General features: G+C 42.4%; 1 protein-coding gene across 1 annotated transcript in view; it reads left to right on the forward strand.

Annotated features, from left to right (window-relative positions):
• LOC147703534 (extracellular calcium-sensing receptor-like) overlaps positions 1–19,109 on the forward strand; it is a 401,340-nt gene that overhangs the window by 73,322 nt on the left and 308,909 nt on the right. The gene's annotated exons all lie outside the window — the stretch shown is intronic.

Here is a 19,109-nt window from a genome sequence, read left to right on the forward strand (position 1 = left end):
GGTAAGGATCATACATCTTTATTGGCCGAATGGAAACCTTCCTGCCCTCTTTCCTCGCGTCGTCTATCCGCAGCACGTTCCCTCCTGAGGCGATTCACAAAGTCTTCCGCCTGTTGCGGGTTCGTAAAAAAGTCCTGCTTTGCCTGATGTTTTACTCTCAACTTCGCAGGATACAACAGAGCATAGTCCACCTGCAGCTCTCTAAGCTTTTTCTTGACATCCAGGAACTTACGCCGCTGCTCCTGCACCACTGGCGTGAAGTCCGGGTAAATGGAGAAGTTGACCCCGTCATAGGAGAGTGTACGGGCAGTGCGAGCTGCACGAAGAGCCGCGTCTCGATCTCGATAGTTCAGGAGGCGCGCGATGATTGGGTGCGCCCATTCCACAATAAATTGTTTTGAGAAGGCCTCTGCACCAATTGCGCCAATCAAAATCTTCTCCACATATGTTTCCATCTTCCCCACATTGGTCGTCTCCGGCACACCTACCACACGTATATTGTTGCGCCGACTTCTGGCCTCCAACTCCTCATTCTTTGCAGCTATCACCCGTAGTACATTATCCATTCTCGCCAGCTGCGTCGTGTGGGTAGCCGCAGTATCATCATGATCAGAAATACGCTGCTCTGCCGCCGTGATGCGTTCCTCATGAACGTCCAGTTTCTGCACCACCGCGTCCATCCGTGACGACAGTTTATCCACCTTGTCCACTATAGTAGCAAACCCCTGTCTCATTTCTTGTAGCATCTGCTGAAAGTCAGGGGTAACAGGCTGCGGAGCAGCATCAGTGACAGCCAGGGAGGATCTGGAGCTCCCGGAATCCTGCACAAGGCGCGTTCCCCTCTTGGCCGCCATTGAATCAAAGGACAGCTTCGGCTGTTTGTTGTCCGGTTTGCCCATGGCAATGTGCCCGTGTCTGCTCACTGCACCCACTGGGGGGAACGAGGATGTACGACCTGACCAGCAACCACACTGCGACGCAATCCAAAGGGGGCCCCTCCGTCCGTCACCCGGTACACACTGTTCATAGGAGTTGCAGGGTAGGACGCAGCTCGCAGGCTCTATCACCCCGCAGACGTGGCACAAAGGCCGCAGCGTAGTCCGGCGGCAACAGAGGAACGAAGATCCCAGGTAACAACAGGAGACCTCCGCGCCCGCACACTCCAAACAGCAGAGGATGCCCTCCAGCACCGTGGACCCGCATGTAGTCAGCAAGGATGTAAATTCATCTCCACAGTTCGCACCACAGGCGGTATAAAGGATTACCACAGCGCCAGCAGCAATATCTCCCAGGCACCAGCACCTCTCACATTACGCCCAGCAGCCAGAGCAGTGCCCCGCAGCATAGACACAGCATCCCCACGTGATGCGAAAGGTAGTATGAATAAAACCAGCGTGGAATGTAAAAATTCTACTGCACAACTGCATCACACCTCCAGCGTCGGCATTTGCAACAGAGTACGGCTCCCTCCGAGGCGAGCCTCCCCGGGCTCACGCAACCCATAAGGCCAGAGGCGCCAAAACACAGCAGATCTGCAACAGCAGTACACCCGGAGGATGCACGCAGAAAATCACCACAGGTCTATCGGCACTGAGCCGGGGCGGCGAAGGATCTTCAACTGACAGGGGCACGAGCAGGTAAGGCACCCCGCCTCACCCATCCTCACAATGACCGCCGCCTGACACGGCCGCCGGCCCCAGTTTCAGCGACGTACCTCCTCAGCCTACAACCTCGGCAGTAAGCACAGCGGAGCTCCGAGTGCCCAGCGAGAGCACCGGACCGCTGTTCCTCCACTCCGGCAGCGAGTCCCTCAGGGCAGCACCGCACCGGGAGAACCCGCCGAGGGGCGTGCGTCAGGGCCCTCCCACCTCATGGTGCACCGCGGGCTCAGGTAGTGCGGAGAGCCGGCCAGCAGTGCTAGTCTCCTCCAGGGCACCCCACGGGGAGATCTTCAACCGGGCATAACTTCGGCCAGGAGCAGCGGAATCGTCCACAATTAAGACCGAGGATGTAACTTGTCGGCCCCTTCAAGGATCCAGGGTCAGAGGAAGAGCCCTCTAGCGCCCCCCTTGCTAAGTAAATATGTAAGTATGATCCATTGTTTGCGTAAGTGAGTAGGATGACTTCATATGTGAATAGGATGTGTGCTGTTGTTTGATGTTGATATAGGTGTATTAGTATTTTTGATAGTGTTCTATTGTTCATTGACAGCATGTATGAGTGAATCTACAGGTGAGTGATTAGATGTGTGTATACATCTATGAATCACTGAGTGGATTTTTAGATACTTGTATGGCTGTGACAATGGATTCAAATATGATACTCCGTATTTTACAAAGAGTGATGAAAGATTTTAATAGTGTATGAAAAGGTGTAAGATTGTCACGTGGATGATGTCATCAGTGATGTCATCAGTGATGTCACTGACCATGTCATGAATAATCTAATATGTGACATCATCAGCAGTGGATTGCGGGTGCGCGAAATATAGTTAGTACAACTAACTTCATAGGAGCAATTTTAATGGTTTTGTATGAGTGAAATGTCCAGCTAACTATAACACCCCTAAAACTTATAGTTTTTTTTAGTGAATTTCAAAGGTTTTTTAAACACTAATTCCTAACTATATAAGGCCTGAAACCTATGTTTTTTTCAGTGAATTTCAAAGCTTTTTTATATGCTAATTCCTAACTATATAAGGCCTGAAACCTATGGTTTTTTCAGTGAATTTGCTAATTTTTTTTAATGCTAATTCCTAACTATGTAAGGCCTGAAACCTATGGTTTTTTCAGTCAATTCGCAAGGTTTTTTAAATGCAAATTCTATTAGCTGATAATGTTTAAATATGTTAATATCCTTGTGGGATCACCTGAGCAGCCCTAGGGGGTCAGGTTGTTTCTACCCTGCCCCCTTTGCCTAGAGGGTCATGGACACTCAACCCTGCCCCCTGCCCCCTTTCCACCTTTTCATCTATTATTATTAACTTTCTTTTAAAACCACAAAATGGCGGCGGTAGGGTTCGCTCTCCGAGCACTCACAAGGCACTCTCCGAGCACTTCCCGTGCGCGGACCTAGAGATTTTTTTTTTTTTAAATAAACATTATTTTTTACCTTTGGAGTCCTTTAGCGGCCCCCCGAGAAGGCCTATAGATTTTTTTTTCAAATAAATATTATTTTGACCTTTGGAGTCCTTCAGGGAACCCCTTTCTATGTTTTCATCTTTTATTGTTCACTTTCTTTTGAAACCACAAAATGGCGGCGATATTGCACTCTATACTACAAGTCTTACATCATACCACAATCACTTGGCAACTACCTCATAAATTACAAACAAACAATTCTTACTTTCTAAATATAAATTTAATCTTCAGAATTTTCAAAATGTAAAAGAACTTCCAACATTAACTGATCTGGTATTTCTTCTTCATTCACATCTTCTGAATTCTCCTCATGAAAAGTCTGCAAAGAAATTTCCTGGCACTCTATGGTGTCCAAACATTCTACAAATTCATCATCCACAGACTGATCAAAGAATTCCATCATATCTTCGCCTCCAACATCAACTTGATTATTACTGATACTGTCAATTTCTGGTTCATTCATAATCTCAATATAGGTTTCAGAAAAATCATAAAAAATTACAACGGCCTCCTCATTGTGGTGATCCATTTTATATTTAAATTTTCCTGCTGTAACTTGGGAAGAAAAATAAATCACTTTAATTTATCGTTTTTAGAAATACTTAATATTAAACTAGCTTTATCAAGTCTTTAGTAATAAGGATAGTGCACTGCTGTTAGGGTAGTATACAAATACAAGGCAGCATTGGTATTTCAAAAATTACAGCAATGCAGTTACATTTACACGGTTCCCATACTATCATGCAATCTCCATGTCTTTACATTTCAATAAGGCTTAAGGATATGAGTAAACTTACTATATAACACAAATATGTTGCACTCTATACTACTAATCTCACTTCATACAACAATTATTTGACCGCTACCTCATAAATTACATTTAAAAAAGTTTAATTTCTCAAACAAATTTTATTTACTAAATATAAATTTATTGTTGGGAATTTTCGACATTTAAATCATCGTCTAACATTGCATCATCAGCAATATCAACATTGAAAATCTCCCAAAAAGAATCCTCAAACTCAATGAACTCCAAAGCTTCCATTAAATCTGAATCCAAGGATTCATCAAAGAAATCCTCCATGCCATCTCCTCCATCATAAAGTTCTCCTTCAAAATTACTCTCATCAACAGGAACATCGAAGACTGAGAGAAAAACAACAATATAAAGAGAAAAGAAAAAGGAATAAGTGAAACGAAAGAATTTTTAGAAAAAGATAAAAAGGAAAAGAACAGTGGTGGACAGAAAGGGACACAGTGAGAGAGAGAGAAAGACAGAGAGAGTAGCAAAACATTTTTCCTATTAACTAAAACTAAACAACATAGATCTCCTTACAAATTAACAACTCACCTTCTAGAAAACTGTTGAACAGTAAATACTGTGTCAATCTCACACCAAAATTCAACTCAAAAAAATCCCTCAGACGTGTACCACAGACACTACAATTACAAAATGGCTGTGTTCCCCTCTCATTTCTCATACATATTCAGATACCCAGCCAATCAAATTTCATCACACACAAAATCAAAACCAAAGTAACATTTTAATTGGTTCAAAATTTCAGCACTTTTAAACTCACATAATCTTCAACCTACACCCACTGCTCTCTATCTATTACCATACTAACTCACCACAAAACACCTATCTAAACCCAAAGGTGAAAAAGTCACCACTCAATATTACACTTAACCAACATCTAAACACTCTAACTTGTTATTTAAATGTATTTTCTTTGCCTTTTTAGACCACTTGCGATTTATTTTTAAAACATGTTTTTCGAACTTCGGGGTCCTTTAGAGACCCCATGACAAAACCTAGGGGGGTCAGGAATCTCTACCCTGCCCCCCTTTCAAGTACTAGCCTTCTGTTTACAGCTATCTTCTGCCACAAAAACAAGATGGCGGACAGCACTCCCTCATCTCGATTGACTGGAATGTTGACAGACGTCCAAAAGATAATCAGAATTCCGCTCGCGCACTCTAGGGTCCGCGCACAGTGCAAGGACCGTGCATGAACCGTGCGCGGACGGTGTCCGGCCCATAGATATATAATTTGGGAAAATTCAATTTTCTCAACAACTACTGGAGCGATTTTCACCAAATATAAAAAAGGCACTACTGCATACCAGTCCCTACCATTTTGCCAAGTTTGGAGTAATTTCATTCAGCGGTTCGGGCTGTAGCCGTGTCTAAAGGTCCTACGGAAAATTGCATTGGGCTACATTTCACATTCAATTTTTGCAAAAACTACTGGAGGGATTTTCACCAAACATAGCAAAGGCACATCTCCATACCAGTCCCTACCATTTTGCCAAGTTTGGTGTAATTCCATTCAGCCGTTCGGGCTGTAGCTGTGTCTAAAGTTTCCTATGGAAATTAACATTTTGGCCCCCGCTTGATGAATCCCCCTGAAACTTTCAGGGAAGGAGAGGAGCGGAGCGATGCAATTTTAAGGAAAATTACACACAGATTCCTCAATGGGCGCCAAAGTTATTCCCAATAGAATGTTGGGGATTTCCTATGGTAACTAGGTCCTAACTATATATACCTACTGGCTATCTATATATATATATTGCAGTTTTCATCCAAAGATTCCAATGAGCACAGGAAAGATGAATCGTGCGGACCCAGAAAAGTTATTTGTGCCAAAAGTTTATTTAAACACCCTGCATCAATGCCACCATGACGCGTTTCAGCCCCACCTGGGCCTTGATCACATGACGCGTTGAGCTTGGGGAAAGACGCTTTTAAAGTGCAAGTGCAATGGTAATACAATTCAGCTGTGCTGTGCAATAGTAAACACTATAGACAGACTATAAATGCTCGTAAATAGAGGCATAAATGCCGGAATTCAACAAGTTTTAAGGTGCGACATAAATTAGCAATAACTAACTGCATAAATGCATAAATAATTGCTGCACGGACATAAATACATAAGTATATATATATATATATATATATATATATATATATATATATATATATATATTCATTGAAAAAAACATAGGTTTCACACACGTTATAGTTAGGAATTAGCATTTAAAAACCATGTAAATTCATTGAAAAAAACATAGGTTTTACACGTTCTAGTTAGCTGAACATTTCTCATCCATTTAAACACTTATTTACCCATTTATTCTTCTATCGACCTTTAGATATACATATATAAAAAAAATATTTTTCAGAAAGACACACATTCACTGGATGATGTCATCAGTGATGTCATTTGAGATGCCATCAGTGATGTTATGAGTGATGTCACTGACCATGTCATGAGTGATGTAATATGTGACGTCATCAGCAGTGCATTGCGGGCACGCAAGTTATAGTTAGCTGAGCTAACTATAACTGAGGAATTTCAAAGGTTTTGTATGAGAGAAATGTTCAGCTAACTATAACGTTTGAAACCTATGGTTTTTTCAATGAATTTGCATGGTTTTTAAATGCTAATTCCTAACTATAACGTGTGTGAAACCTATGTTTTTTTCAGTGAATTTCAAATGTTTTGTAAATGATAATTTATAAATGTATTAATTATTATGTCTTTCTTTTCATACTAATTTCTTATATTTTTAATATAAATATTTATATTTATTTTATTTTTTAGATTATATTTCATCTTTTTATTATAAAATAATAACAAAACTAAATTGTAAAGTAATTCTTGGATGAATTATTGCTTGACGTCGGTTGCAAGTATTACACAGCTCCAGCAATTGTCTTGGGGCCCTATGCTCACAATGCTGTATCAATCCTTCCACCTGCTTCAAGCATGTGCAAGGTTTTGATGCAGCATAAGATCAAAAGTCCCTGAATAAATTGTTATACATTTCACTCAGTCACTTTTAGGAGGGCTTGCTGCACCCCCTTCTGCACAAGAAAGCCTCTTCTTGCGCAGCGCTTTACAATGTAATACACCCTCCAGATGCATCACATTGTTAATAGCACACATCATGGCACATCTTTTGCAGCACCGCTGTGTCACAAAAGTGATGCAACGGCTGTGTAAAAGAGGCACAAGGGGATTGTAAATCCGCCCCTAACACATACAAATTCACCCAGGCACTTTCACCAGCATCGCTAATTGAAACATAGACTTGTAAAATATTTATGTACATATGATACATTCAAGTGGTTCGGACATACTACAGTATACTATCAATAAACACCTTATGGATTTATGCTGTAGCAGTTCCATATAGTTCTGCCCTTTCACATTCTCCATACACTAGTAACATATTCATTCATTCATTCATTTATGAACTACACATTCATTCTGACAAACTTTTACACACTAACATAGAAATATAGTTATTTCTTTGACCGTTGTAGGTAGTTCTAAAAAGAACTGTTTTTTTTGTTTTGTATTTTTTTTGTGTTTTCTCAACAAATTCCAAGTGGAACAAAAGAATGAAAAAAAGAACAACTAATGTCGAGGACAGCAATGATACTGCATCCTGCGTTTCATCAAGTCTATAGACTGTCCCCCATAACACAGAAGTTTATCGCAATTAATAAATAGAATTTTAACTTTAGCAAAGTCAGAATCAATATGTGGGTGTGGACTGCTTGCTGAAAATGCTGCTGCCGCAGTTGATGTGTTTGTTGCAGTAGCAGGTGGGTTCTCGTGCAACCTCCGTCTTGCAGCTCGAGCAAAGTTCTTGGGGTCCAAGTTCTTCACGTGTCGCACCATATTTACTGTGCCAAAGGAGTATTTTTTACATGGATCACCCCTTGAAAGAGTTGTTTCACAAATTTTACAGGTTACTTTTGGAGCATTAACCTTTTTTTGACCTTCTGGAATAGTGAAAAACTTCCAAGTTAGAGCTTCTTTCCTCTTCTTTGGACGTTCTTCAGGAATTAAATCTCCCTCTAAAGAACTGCTGGAAGATGACTCCATTGCTCTTATTATTGTGATCTTCCTTCTATTTGAGAAGATTCTCAGAACAAATGCTTCTTCTTAGAAAGTCAAAGTCGAATAATTATAATGGGACGAAACTTTCAACAGTCGCAATAGGAAAAGTTATGAACCAATCAAATCTCTACTTTTAAAGTCACATGGCTTTGCGTACCCTTATGATGCGCTGCGTAGCTCTTTCAATACGAGTACCTATGATGTTCTACCGCGATTTGTGTAATTCTTTTTTAAAGTATTATATGATTATTACAAGTATTTAAAAAAATTCATAGTTATCCCAAATGTCTGCCCTTAGTATGTACATTAAAAACATAAATATTTTAAACCAAGTAGAAACATTGCCACCTTTCGCGTACAGAACCCCGCACATGACGTCACACCGAAGCTTTAATGCAATGCGTAACGTCAAAGCATATTCCTACCGTATGCGCGGGTACACGCTGAGTATGATAAGCAGTACAAACTATGGTGCAATCACCCTCCCAGTGACAAATCAGAGCTCAGGGCGCGCTAAGGAGAATGATTAGAAGTGCTGACTCATTGCAGATCCGATTCTGGGTTTGCCTCTGCGTACATTATAACACGCCCCCATCTCTCTCTGATGTTATTTGTTAGTGCACACACTCATACTTGCACATGCGCGGTGCACGCCCACCCACACTACCTACATGCCACCACCTAGCATGCTTGCTATCATTTAGCCTGGAAACAAATACATTACCCAATGGCATGTCCCCCAGGGACATCATTCTTGCAGACCGCGAAAACGCTACCAATGACGGCCCTGGGCTTGGATTGGTCCCCATATAATGCGGGCACTGACGTGAGCACGCTCTCTTTTGCCTGCCTCTGCTGCGGTGACAGACAGACTGTCGAAAACACCCCAGACTCAGCGAAACCGCAGCCTTTCAAGACACGACAAAAGACGACAGAATCAAAGGTAAGAGAAGACGTCACAACATCAGCCTCCTCTGTAAATTGTATATGCATAATGCTATTTTTTTTATCCTTCATATGGCTTTCCTACCCCTCAATGGTTTTAAATTGTACTTACATAATTGCGTGCATACATTTCTGAGTCATATTTCTGTACTACGCCACACTCTTAGGCTTCTATTATAATTAATTGTCCGTCCATAATAGTATTTTTTTTTCTGCGCCACAAGGCGATCCCAGGCCTCTATTAACTTATTGATCTTCCTTTGTTTGCTGGAGCTGCAACCATCTTAACTACGGAATATTAAGAACCCACATTAAAATTCACTTTTGATAGTAGTTACGCAACTCAGTTTACGATGACTAATCAAAATGTCCTTTTGTTTCCTTCACCAAACATCGTTCAGAAGCAACCACGGCCTAGCAATGGAATTCTCTGCAACTTATTGAATATACTTTGACGTACAGAAACAGAGTTCAAGTCGAATGGTTAACTCCTGTGGCTACACTCTTTATACAAGGTAAGCACAGCAGCCTAGATCTACAAAGCCTTCATAGCAATGCATTAGAAATAAGTCGCCATAACGGGCGCCAGTAAAGCAGTAGGCACTTCCATATAGACACCACTTGAACGCTGCAATATAACAACTGAAATATACCAGGTACACTGCACTCGTAAAACTGCAGTGTTAGCTTTATTTGTGAAACGAGAAAGGGCCATATTATCAAGCCTGGGCAAAAAAAATATCGCCACTTTATTGGCAGGAAAGTGCCGCTAAAGTGGCGATAAAGGGTTTGATAATATGCTCTATGGAATTCCAATCGAAGCTCATGTTACATGTGAAGGACATCAGACATGAGCTTCGATTGGAATTTCATAAAGCATATTATCAAACCCATTATCGCCACTTTAGCGACACTTTCCTGCCGATAAAGTGGCGATAATTTTGTCGCACAGGCTTGATATTATGGCCAGAGTGCGTAGTGTACAGCAGCTTCTCTCTAAAATCTATAATTACCTCCGAGCAGTGACAACAGATAGCTTACAACTGTCTGACAAGCAGATCCACAACCTTATTACGCCACTTTTGAGTCACTTTTAACATGGGTAAAGTGATGCAAGGAGCTAGTAAATCTACGTCTGACTTTTCAAGAAAAAATCTCGACTCCAGACTCTGCGACACAGTTTTAATGTTTTCTCTCTCTCTCACTCTCTGTGACATAATTTCTCTTTCTCTCTTAAACTTAGACACTGCTGTCTGCTTGGATGTGTAGAAGAATTGTTGAAGTGAAGTTGTGAAGTCTATTTCCGTATGTGTTTGGCCACAAGGTTTATACAACGGTAAGCACAGAGGCCTAGATCTACAAATCCTTCATAGGAATGCATTAGAAGTAATTCGGCATAACGGGCGTTAGTAACGCAGTAGGCACTTCCATATAGACACTACTTGAACGCGGCACTATAACAAGTAAAATGTACCAAGTACACAGCACTCGTAAAACTGGAGTGTTAGCTTTATTTGTGAAACGAGAGAGGGCCATATTATCAAGCCTTGGCGACAAAATTATCGCCAGCAAACTGCCGCTAAAGTGGCCATAATAAGTTTGATAATATGCTCTATGGAATTCCAATCGAAGCTCATGTTAGATGTGAAGGCCATCTAACATGAGCTTCGATTGGAATTCCATAGAGCATATTATCAAACCCATTATCGCCACTTTAGTGACACTTTCCTGCCGATAAAGTGGCAATAATTTTGTCGCCCAGGCTTGATATTATGACCCAGAGTGCTTAGTGTACAGCACCTTCTCTGTAAAATCTATAATTACCTCCGAGCAGTGTCAACAGATAGGTTACAACAGTCTGACAAACAGATCCACAACCTTTTCAAGAAAAAATCTCAACTCCAGACTCTGCGACACAGTTTTAATGATGTTTTCTCTCTCTTTCTCTCTCTCACTCTCTGTGACATCATTTCTCTTTCTCTATTAAACTTAGACACTGCTGTCTTGGACGTGTAGAAGAATTGTTCAGAATAAGCTGTGACACCAACTGCCTGAAATGTTTACCCGCAAGGTTTATACAACCGTAAGGACAGAGGCCTAGATCTATAAAGCCTTAATAGGAATGTATTAGAAATAAGTCACCATAACGGGCATCATTAACGCAGTAGGCACTTCCATATAGACACCACATGAATGCGGCACTATAACAGAACTGGAATGTACGAGTCACACCGCACACGTAAAACCGAAGAGTTACCAAAACTTGTAGGGGCATAGTATCAAGAACGGCAATAAAATTATCGCAGTTACAGCAGCAGGAAACTGCCGCTAAAGCGGCGATATTGGGCTTGATAATATGCCCTTGTGAATTCCCATAGTAGCCTAGGTTAACACCAGAACCTGGACTGCTATGGGAATTCACAACAGCATATTATCAAGCCCATTATCGCCGCTTTAGCTGCAGTTTCCTGCCGCTGAAACAGCGATAATTTTATCTCCGTTCTTGATAATATGCCCCGTAATGCTTCAGCTTATTTACTCACATCTACATAATTCTAAACTCTAATTTTCTTTTTTGTTTTGCAGATTACCATTCAGACACCTTTTGGAATCCATTTCACAATTTGTTTATAACATTGTTTAAATTATTTTTCCACTTCTAATATAGTTGTAATTGAGTTTCGTTTATATTTATTGTGTAATAAAAGTTAATAACAAAAACGACATACTTCTTTTATTTTGTGGGGGAGGGGTATGATGGCCCACAATAAAAATAATGTTGAAATACTATAGTAAGATATTCAAGACTAGGATTGAAAACTACTGAGTTCTAACTAACAGATATAATAAAAACAACGGTGAGAAACTACTAAAATGGCGATGGACGGAGTACGTAATCAACGTTAGGCACATCGGCACTACCTTTCAAATAAATATATAAAAAATATGACTATTAATATTGTACAAAAGTACAGCAGCGGATGACACACACGAACCGGGAAAAGAAAGCGACAGATTTACTAACTGATATAAAGAAAGGTTTGCTTGTTGAACTTGAAGAAAAAGAAAAAGTGGGCTTCGAAACGACGCTGGGCATGCGAAGAGAGTTCAACTGCTACACCAAAAAAAAAAGGAAAGCTTTACATACTATCATAGAAATGAAGGAGCATATTTTCAACAAAAGGCGATACATTATCGCCGCTTTTATCGACAGGAAACTGCAGATAAAGTGGCGATAATGTGCTTCATAATAGGCCCTTGTAACTTCCCATAGCAGCCCAGGTTCTGGTGTTAACCTGGGCTCCTATGGTTATTCACAAGGGCATATTATCAAGCTCATTATCGCCGCTTTATCGGCAGCTTCCTGCCAATAAAAGCGACGATACTGTATCGCCTTTTGTTGATAATATGGCTCATTGCTTTTTTTTTGCCCAGTAAACTTAGGTGCATATTATCAAAGACCGGTGTTACAATTATCGCCGTTTTATTGGCAAGAAACTGCAGATGAAAAGGCGACAATGGCCATGATAATACGGCCTTGTTATTTCCCATAGAAGCCCATGTTAACACCAGAACATAGGCTTCTATGCCAATAAACAAGGACGTATTATCAAGCCCACCCTCCCAAAATTAATAAAAAACCATAGGTCCTTGTAAATTCCCATAGCAGCCCAAGTTCTGATGTTAACCTGGACTGCTATGGTTATTCACAAGGGCATATTATCAAGCCCATTATCGCTGCTTTATCTGCAGTTTCCTGCCAATAAAATCGACGATAATGTATCGCCTTTTGTTGATAATATGGCCCATTGCTCTTTTTTTTGACCAGTAAACTTAGGTGCATATTATCAAGGACCGGTGTTAAAATTATCGCCATTTTATTGGCAGGAAACTGCCGATAAAACGGCGATAATGAGCTTCATAATACGGCCTTGTTATTTCCCATACAAGCCCATGTTAACACCAGAACATAGGCTGCTATGGGAATTTACAAGGACGTACTATCAAGCCCACCCTCCAAACATTAATAAAAAACTCCAGACAATGCAGGTACCCGGAACTGGAAGGTCATTTTACATATCACTGCCCCAGAAATGTGGCGTTCCCCGTGACGTGTACGGGGAGAGAGAGAGAGAGAGAGCTCAAAACATTTTTTTTAAAAAGTCCCTCGGTTTGCGGCTCACCGAGACTGTGGGTAGTAGGACCATAACCCTTCAAAATAAAACCAGAGGAGTGCCGTTCCCCAGTGCTCAGGGCACCTTACAAGCCCCCATTATGCAGAAAAATTGCCACCGTAATTTTCCCCCAGGACCTAATGAATAAAACGGACTTCTACTTTTTTTTCACCTTTCCCACCACGTACAAGTACTGCACGAATACCCCGCCATTTTTTATTTTTTTAAATAAAAATTGAGCCTAAAGATCCATGTACCACTGCCTGAGCAAGACAATAGGCTTAGAATTTTTCTACCCTGCCCGTTTCCTTATTTCTCAACTTTGTTTTACTGTTTTCTTGTGATTCTGCTCTCCCGACAAACAAAATGGCTGCCAACACTTCCTGGTTTGGAGTATTGACAGCCAATCAGCATGCAGCTCCTGCTCGTAATTGTACGTATTTCCATACGCGTAAGTCACGATTTTTCTTTAAAAAAATAAAATTAAAAATAGAGCCTAAACATCCATGTACGACCCCCTGAGCAAGCCTAGAGGGTCAGAATGTCTCTTCCCTACCCCCTTCCCTTATTTCTCAACTTTGTTTTACTGATTTCTTGTGACTCGGTTCTAGCGAGGCACAAGATGGCCACCAACACTTCCTGGTTTCGAGTGTTTACAGACAGTTCAGAGCCAATCAGCATGCAGCTCACGCTCGTAATTGAACAGATTTCAGTAAGCATACTGAACTCCGTCTCTAGATATTGCTATGATTTTACTTGCAATTTTCTCAGAAACTATGCAACGGATTTACACCATTTAACAAAAAGCACAAGCTGCGAACAGAACTCTACCTCTCTGCCAAATTTCGTGTAATTTCGTTCAGCCGTTCGGGCTGTAGCCCTGGCTAAAGGACCCTATGGAAAATTGCATTGGGAAAACATGTTTAGGGACCCCCCTTTTTTCTTGGCCCCCACTTTATGAATCACCCCCAAACTTTCAGGGAAGGAGCGGAACCAAGCAGGCCATTTTCTTGGAGAAATTCACGAAGATTCGTCCACCGGCGCCAAAGTTATTCCAAATAGAATGTTGTGGAAACTAGGTCCTAACTATAACTACCCACTGGCGACCGCAGGCATATTCAGAACCATGGAGTCTCCATCAGGGCAGTGGTAACATCCTATACAGCATTGTAGAATGACCCCCAATTAGGAAGCAGTGAGCACCTCCTTCTCATATGTTACTTGCTCCATTCATGTGTCCCTGCCGATGGTGGCATCAGTGGTCTAACATCTAGAGTATATATTGTTATGCAGGAACCTGCACCATCAGCAATTTCCAAACCATGAAACTCTTTACAGAGCCCACAAATTTGCCCACATTTCCTGGGACATCTTGGGACATCACCATCTGATATATACCACTATTCTTTTATCATTCATGCACTATTCCATCTCTGTGAACCACTGGTCCCTAGATGTCAACAGTAGGGGCCCTGTTAGCCATGCCAAATCCCTATTTGCCACCATCAAGTCCAGCTGACTGAATAGAAGTTGCTTGCATGGGCCCAAGCCCAGCTGATAGAATAGCAGTTGCTTGTATGGATGGAAGATCATTATCACATGGGATACCGGAGAGCATACACTGAGGGTTGAGGGGATCTTGATTTGCAGAACAGCAAACAAATCATTCAAAACCATTGTCCAATATTCTTGAAGTTGAGGACCTCCCCACATTGTATGTTAGAAGGCTCCCTCCATTGAGTTGCATCCCCAGCAAGTGGGTGTCAGACATCTCCCCATTTTGTATAGATTATATCTATCAAAATATGCCCTGTGCAGGATCTTAAACTGGATCAAATGGAACCCTTTGCTTGAAGGCAACTTCCCTGTGGTTCTTCAAGGCAGTCTCTCAATGTCCCCAAGGGCGCCCAGGCCTCTGTCCCAACACTGCATGAGGGTTGTTGGGCATATTAATAATGAGTGTCTTGTTTCTGATTAGTACTTCTATTTGCAGATTCCTAACATCACACTTACAATAATCCCCAGGTGTCAGGCTGGCTCTGGAATCTTTAAGCAATGCTGGAAGTGGCCTTATGTGATGTCACCAAAGCTAATATCACCTACCATGACATCATTTTCTTTTTTTTGGTGCCTTCAGCGTGGATTCAGATCTTGCTAAGAGAGTTGTGAGTTTTTCTTACATGAAAAATCTTCAGCATCATGCGTCCTCCTAAATGATCATACTTCAAGCCTTGTAGGGATTCTGAGGGACAGATGTCCAACACTGACCTGCAAACCATATGTTTTCGGGTTCCAGCCAAGATTCAATTCCTGTGCCTCATGTCGTAGCATGAAATCTAAGGGCATCAAGGAGGGCAAAGCCACAGGTCTTCAATGACAAGCAATGTTATGACCTTTCAAGACCACGATCAAGATCGCCATCCTCACATTCATTTCTGACTAAAATGAAAAAGCACATGAATTATAGGAGCATGGTAGAGGTAAGTCCCCCTTCCGACTGTGGTCTCCCACAGGATCTTCTGTTTCATTCAGGTTCTAGACTGTTCTGTAGCCAGACTTGACCTCCCAGCCGACTCATGGGCATCATCGGACACATCAATGCTGGCTCCATCACTCCTGGATCTCCCAACACCACATCCCTCTTTTTCAGAGTTCCTGATGCCAAGAACAGACCCCGCAGCATTCCTTAATAATATGTTTGGCACCTTCACGAGGGTCTCGCCTCATCTGGCAGGCTCCTGGGTTTTGCATGACCATTTAGCCTACCCATGTTCAGTGTCGAGTTCTAAAGAGGATTTGCCATGACCGTGCCCAAGTTATGCTAATTCCCCCAGGTTGGCCAAAAAGGGTGTGGTTTGCACACATTGGTCATTCCCCCAGAAGCCCATCGCTCAAGCTACCATTTAGACATAACTTCCTCTTGCAGTAGAAGGGGATGGGTACTGCAACCCAATCTCCAAGTATTCCACCTACATGCCTAGAGATTGAGCAGGGACATCTGAGTTTCTTTCAGCTGCACACTGGAAGGGGGTTACGTTATACTATCAGCTCATCACCCCTCCACAAAGTTAGTGTACTCTGGCAGATGGAACAACGATGTAGACCCCTTATAAGCCATGTTGTCTTTGGTCTTGCAGTTTGCACTTTCTCTTGTTCAGAAAGGGTGTGCGATTGGCACTGTCAAGGGGTATCGATGTGCACTGTCAGCATTCCTCTATTCAACAGAACAACCATCCCTGTTCAAATCGCTTATAGCGATACATTTTCTGAAAGGGTTGACAAATCTGTATACTCCAACCCCCTTTGGAGTTTCCCATTGGAACCTTAAATTTGTTTAACTTTTCTGATGGCGACTCAATTTGAACCCTTGCATAGGTGTCCCTTTAGGATGTTGACTTATAAAAAATTGTTCTAGTAGCAATAACTTTAGCCAGAGGGGTGAGTGAGTTACAGGCTCAAAGTCCCTTCCTCTAGTTATATCTGTTAACCTGGAAAAGTTGGTGTTGAGAACCAGTGCTGCTTTCCTACCTACGGTGCCATTAAAATGAGTGCATCACATTTCCAACCTTTTATCCCCTCCCCATCCCACGAAGGCGGAAGAGCGGTTGCTTAGGATAGATTCTAGACAGGTGGTAAGCTACTACTTGAATCGCACTAAGGACCCACAACTGGATGACCAGCTCTTTGTGGGGTACTGTGGTACCAAGAGGGGCAAAGCTGTGCAAAAAAGAACCCTCTCAAAGAGCACCATACTCTGCATTAAGACCTGCTATGTCCTGCTGAAGAAATAACCTCTAAAAGGGATCAGGGCCCATTCCACCAGGGCCAAAGCTTCCACTTCTGTTCTTGCAATGAGAGTACCAATTGCAGATACATGCAAGACAGCTAATTGGGCATCTCTGCAGATGTTCTCCAAGCATTACGGTCATCCAAGCATTACTGTCTGGATTCGGAGGTGTCCAGAGACATTCACTTGATCAGTCTGTATTGCAGAAATTCCTAATGTAACCATCCATCTACCATTGCCTTGTTTGGGGCATGGCCCTGGAATTTATTCTACAGTGGAGGAACTTGGAGGTTGAATTATCCATCAGAAGGAAACGTTACTTGCCTGTGGTAAGGATATTTCTGGTGGATACTCTAGACACAGATTCCTCACCCACATGCCCATCTCCCTGGAAGGAGTGAAGCACATTCAGATCCCTTTGCCCCGTTCAATGGTTCTGCCCGCAGTGCAAGTCTTGTATGTACTTGTACGTTTGTGAGCGAAAAAGCTTCCTCCATCTAATGAAAGATTTTCACAGTTCCCTCCTATATCAAGTCACAAATTTTAGAGATGCCAATAAAATCCCAACATGCATATGTAATTTCAGCTTATTTATTTCCTTGAACATGGTCCCCTTCCATAGAGGTGTCTCCAGGGTGACCCTCTGTCCACCCCAAGCAGGCAGTTGCACACTAACAGGACCCTAGAACAGTTTTAATGGAGGCAGCGAGCACTGGCGCCCCTTCTCCCCTTTAAGGTAGTGCCTCCGGCTAGGCGCCACCATACTACTCCTATCCAACATCATGGCTGGGTCTTTGGCGGGTGCTTACACCCAGTCATTCGCTACTTACATTTGTGTTCCCCAACTGTATGCTCCGCGGGTGCAGCAGGGCCAGCCTGTCATTATGCAAAGATGTACACAGGGTTGGTTGTGCTATTTTTTATGCTGCCCCATCGTCCCCTTAGTATGTAAATCACATTAAATAAATAGCAGATAAGGTATTATGCTTTCTTGTCATTGTCAGTTGATTATCACTCCAATTCCTTGCCTAATTTTGGCCACTACACCACAAGTTTCCCTCTAGCTAGGATCTACATTATATCTTTGCTTCTCTCCTTTTCATCTCTTTCCTCCCTTTTCTCTCCTTGTGGGAATTATACACGTCCCCCTCTTCTCTTTTCTTTCGCCACTTCTGTCACCCATAATCCTCCTCATGATGAGTATTGAGGATATAGCCTTTTAATGATGAGTTTGTCAGTGCCTGTCTGGGCCTCTCTCTTTCTCTTGCTTTCTGTCTATGTATATATATAAACATTGAAAAAATAACAAAGGTTAAAGTGACGGTATAGATAGTTGAATATCTTAGTGAAAACATTAACATTTTTAACTAAAAAAACATACAGAAAGTAACTATAGTTAGCAGGGCTAATTATATCTTGCGATGCTTACCATATACTGATTTTGACCTCACATATTACATCACTCATGAAATGTTCCATGACATCATTTATGACATCACAGATGACATTTCAAATGAGCCCCCTCTAATCTAAGGGGAGAGGGTGCGCAGCTCCCCCATAGCCTCATTAGGCCCTGGAGACCCCTTCCCACAGGGCTGTACCTATTTTAAAAGAGGAGGGCGGCCATGTGGCCTCTCTACCCGGGAGTTCTTGGATCCCGGGGACCCAATTCACCAGGGCCAGAGATAGGTGTCTCAGTGTCCACCTGGGACACCCACATACCATATGTCAGGGGCCTCAGGGGAGCTCCAGGGTTCCCACAGCTCCAGAGGGAGCAGCTACCTATGCTTGCTCCCTCCATCAGTGCGGGCAGGTAAATAGGACATGAGTCTGCTCCTAGCCTACAAGAGCATCTTTAAATCTCCTGCCGGCTGGGAGCAGATTTGGGGGCCGATTCCGATGTCAGAGGGACCTGCGTCCATCCGACATCAGTCAGGAACCATATCCGACCGACCTACTGTCGTCGGTTAAGGACCTGCAAGTACGATGTGACCCAACCCTGTTCGGTCGCACTCGTATACTTCACAATGGGAGCATGCAGTCCGAACAGAATGCACGCTTGCATTGTGAAATGCAGGGGTGCAGTTCATCCCTGCACCCTGTGGCAGGCACCCCAATGTGCCTGCCACCGGATGCAGGTATCAACA

This window comes from Lissotriton vulgaris, chromosome 7 (assembly GCF_964263255.1).
Source record: "Lissotriton vulgaris chromosome 7, aLisVul1.2, whole genome shotgun sequence".
Taxonomy (NCBI): domain Eukaryota; kingdom Metazoa; phylum Chordata; class Amphibia; order Caudata; family Salamandridae; genus Lissotriton; species Lissotriton vulgaris.